General features: G+C 57.3%; 2 non-coding genes and 1 pseudogene across 2 annotated transcripts; all 3 read right to left on the bottom strand.

The window, feature by feature from the left end:
- The window catches only part of LOC124592917, a 7,953-nt pseudogene extending 7,622 nt beyond the window's left edge, over positions 1 to 331 (bottom strand).
- A 188-nt stretch (positions 332 to 519) lies between these two features.
- Positions 520 to 674, bottom strand: LOC124592914. The gene has a single exon (XR_006977672.1). It is a non-coding gene; the product is annotated as a 5.8S ribosomal RNA (ribosomal RNA).
- A 351-nt stretch (positions 675 to 1,025) lies between these two features.
- LOC124592921 lies at positions 1,026 to 2,935 on the bottom strand. The gene has a single exon (XR_006977676.1). It is a non-coding gene; the product is annotated as a small subunit ribosomal RNA (ribosomal RNA).
- Positions 2,936 to 3,567: the final 632 nt, after the last annotated feature.

The following is a 3,567-nucleotide window of genomic DNA, read 5'->3' as shown; positions in this document are numbered from 1 at the left end:
TCTCAGATGGAGTTTACCACCCACTTGGAGCTGCACTCTCAAGCAACCCGACTCGAAGGAGAGGTCCCGCCGACGCTCGCACCGGCCGCTACGGGCCTGGCACCCTCTACGGGCCGTGGCCTCATTCAAGTTGGACTTGGGCTCGGCGCGAGGCGTCGGGGTAGTGGACCCTCCCAAACACCACATGCCACGACAGGCGGCAGCCTGCGGGGTTCGGTGCTGGACTCTTCCCTGTTCGCTCGCCGCTACTGGGGGAATCCTTGTTAGTTTCTTTTCCTCCGCTTAGTAATATGCTTAAATTCAGCGGGTAGTCTCGCCTGCTCTGAGGTCGTTGTACGAGGTGTCGCACGCCACACCGCCAGCCGGCTGTGCACGCTACCGAGTAAGTACCGGTATGCGAACCGCCAGGCGACGGGCGCGCATCGCACGTTTAAGGAGGCGCGGCCGGCCCCACAGGCGGCCGCGACGCTCCCAGGTCTGCGAAGCGGGGCAAACGCCGCGCGCTTCAGTATACGTAGCCGACCCTCAGCCAGACGTGGCCCGGGAACGGAATCCATGGACCGCAATGTGCGTTCGAAACGTCGATGTTCATGTGTCCTGCAGTTCACATGTCGACGCGCAATTTGCTGCGTTCTTCATCGACCCACGAGCCGAGTGATCCACCGTCCTGGGTGATCTTTTCTTAGTTTACACTGTCTCTTTCAAGACAGTTGCATAGGCGGGACGTAGGCGTGTGGCGGCCCCTGTTCAAGCGTTCTGTGTCCAACGGCCTCACGGCCGATGGGCGTCGTACGGCTCCACACCGGAGCGGACAGGCAGTCGGGCGAAAGTCATTCAAAACCGGCGCCAGGCGCCAGGTGCCGCAGGCCAGCCGCTCCAGCGCTTCAGCGCTCGTACCACACAACATTGGCGTTAGTTTTGAGAAGCACGCGTGGTTCCGCACGCGGCGCACGGCTACTGCGAGCCGTACAGGTAGCGTGTTGCGCGACACGACACGCACATCGAAAGACATGCAGTCTAGTCGGTAATGATCCTTCCGCAGGTTCACCTACGGAAACCTTGTTACGACTTTTACTTCCTCTAAATGATCAAGTTTGGTCATCTTTCCGGTAGCATCGGCAACGACAGAGTCAATGCCGCGTACCAGTCCGAAGACCTCACTAAATCATTCAATCGGTAGTAGCGACGGGCGGTGTGTACAAAGGGCAGGGACGTAATCAACGCGAGCTTATGACTCGCGCTTACTGGGAATTCCTCGTTCATGGGGAACAATTGCAAGCCCCAATCCCTAGCACGAAGGAGGTTCAGCGGGTTACCCCGACCTTTCGGCCTAGGAAGACACGCTGATTCCTTCAGTGTAGCGCGCGTGCGGCCCAGAACATCTAAGGGCATCACAGACCTGTTATTGCTCAATCTCGTGCGGCTAGAAGCCGCCTGTCCCTCTAAGAAGAAAAGTAATCGCTGACAGCACGAAGGATGTCACGCGACTAGTTAGCAGGCTAGAGTCTCGTTCGTTATCGGAATTAACCAGACAAATCGCTCCACCAACTAAGAACGGCCATGCACCACCACCCACCGAATCAAGAAAGAGCTATCAATCTGTCAATCCTTCCGGTGTCCGGGCCTGGTGAGGTTTCCCGTGTTGAGTCAAATTAAGCCGCAGGCTCCACTCCTGGTGGTGCCCTTCCGTCAATTCCTTTAAGTTTCAGCTTTGCAACCATACTTCCCCCGGAACCCAAAAGCTTTGGTTTCCCGGAGGCTGCCCGCCGAGTCATCGGAGGAACTGCGGCGGATCGCTGGCTGGCATCGTTTATGGTTAGAACTAGGGCGGTATCTGATCGCCTTCGAACCTCTAACTTTCGTTCTTGATTAATGAAAACATACTTGGCAAATGCTTTCGCTTCTGTTCGTCTTGCGACGATCCAAGAATTTCACCTCTAACGTCGCAATACGAATGCCCCCGCCTGTCCCTATTAATCATTACCTCGGGTTCCGAAAACCAACAAAATAGAACCGAGGTCCTATTCCATTATTCCATGCACACAGTATTCAGGCGGGCTTGCCTGCTTTAAGCACTCTAATTTGTTCAAAGTAAACGTGCCGGCCCACCGAGACACTCACTCAAGAGCACCCTGGTAGGATTGCAACGGGGTCCGCCTCGGGACGCACGAGCACGCACGAGGCGCGTCGCACGCCTTCAGCTCGCCCCACCGGCAGGACGTCCCACGATACATGCCAGTTAAACACCGACGGGCGGTGAACCAACAGCGTGGGACACAAATCCAACTACGAGCTTTTTAACCGCAACAACTTTAATATACGCTATTGGAGCTGGAATTACCGCGGCTGCTGGCACCAGACTTGCCCTCCAATAGATACTCGTTAAAGGATTTAAAGTGTACTCATTCCGATTACGGGGCCTCGGATGAGTCCCGTATCGTTATTTTTCGTCACTACCTCCCCGTGCCGGGAGTGGGTAATTTGCGCGCCTGCTGCCTTCCTTGGATGTGGTAGCCGTTTCTCAGGCTCCCTCTCCGGAATCGAACCCTGATTCCCCGTTACCCGTTACAACCATGGTAGGCGCAGAACCTACCATCGACAGTTGATAAGGCAGACATTTGAAAGATGCGTCGCCGGTACGAGGACCGTGCGATCAGCCCAAAGTTATTCAGAGTCACCAAGGCAAACGGACCGGACGAGCCGACCGATTGGTTTTGATCTAATAAAAGCGTCCCTTCCATCTCTGGTCGGGACTCTGTTTGCATGTATTAGCTCTAGAATTACCACAGTTATCCAAGTAACGTGGGTACGATCTAAGGAACCATAACTGATTTAATGAGCCATTCGCGGTTTCACCTTAATGCGGCTTGTACTGAGACATGCATGGCTTAATCTTTGAGACAAGCATATGACTACTGGCAGGATCAACCAGGGAGCTGCGTCAACTAGAGCTGAGCAGCCGGCCGCCCGGGAGTGTGTCCCGGGGGCCCGCGCGAACACGCAAGCGTCCGCTCAATTATTCTGCAAACAGGAGGAGGCTGAGCTCCCCTGCACAATACACCTCGAAACCCTCTCAGGTCCCGGCGGCGCGCAGCGCCGTCCTAAGTACTTGGTCGGGTTCGAGAGAGGCGCAATCGCCCGGAGTTTGGCGAGTAGACGCTTTAGGTGCGACCACCCGTGCTCCCAACTGAGCTTGCCGCTGCCGACAGAGGCCCGGGAGCGTGCTGTCGTGGCATTGCCGGCGGGGAGACAACACGCGCCACCTACGGTGGCCGGCAGCTCCAACGCCAGCGCCACAGAAGGACAAAAGCCCCACTTGGGTGCCGAAGCGAACTCTCCCAGCACAGCGCACGCGCCAACACGTCCGCACAGCTGCGATACAATCCACCTGCGAGAACCGCAGAGGCGACCGAGCAGCAGACGGCGTCGCGGCGCCGAGCGCCGGGCGGCGGCGCATCCTCAGCGCACACAGTCCTCAATCGGACCAGCACACTGCAGATGTCCACCGCGCTTCGCACCGGGCCCGCGAGGACCTACTTTGGCCGCACGGCGCCGCGTGCAGGGTGC

This window comes from Schistocerca americana, unplaced genomic scaffold (assembly GCF_021461395.2).
Source record: "Schistocerca americana isolate TAMUIC-IGC-003095 unplaced genomic scaffold, iqSchAmer2.1 HiC_scaffold_963, whole genome shotgun sequence".
In the NCBI taxonomy this organism is placed as follows: Eukaryota; Metazoa; Arthropoda; class Insecta; order Orthoptera; family Acrididae; genus Schistocerca; species Schistocerca americana.
Note: the sequence above shows the minus strand (reverse complement) of the source record. Positions and strands in the feature narration are given on the sequence as shown.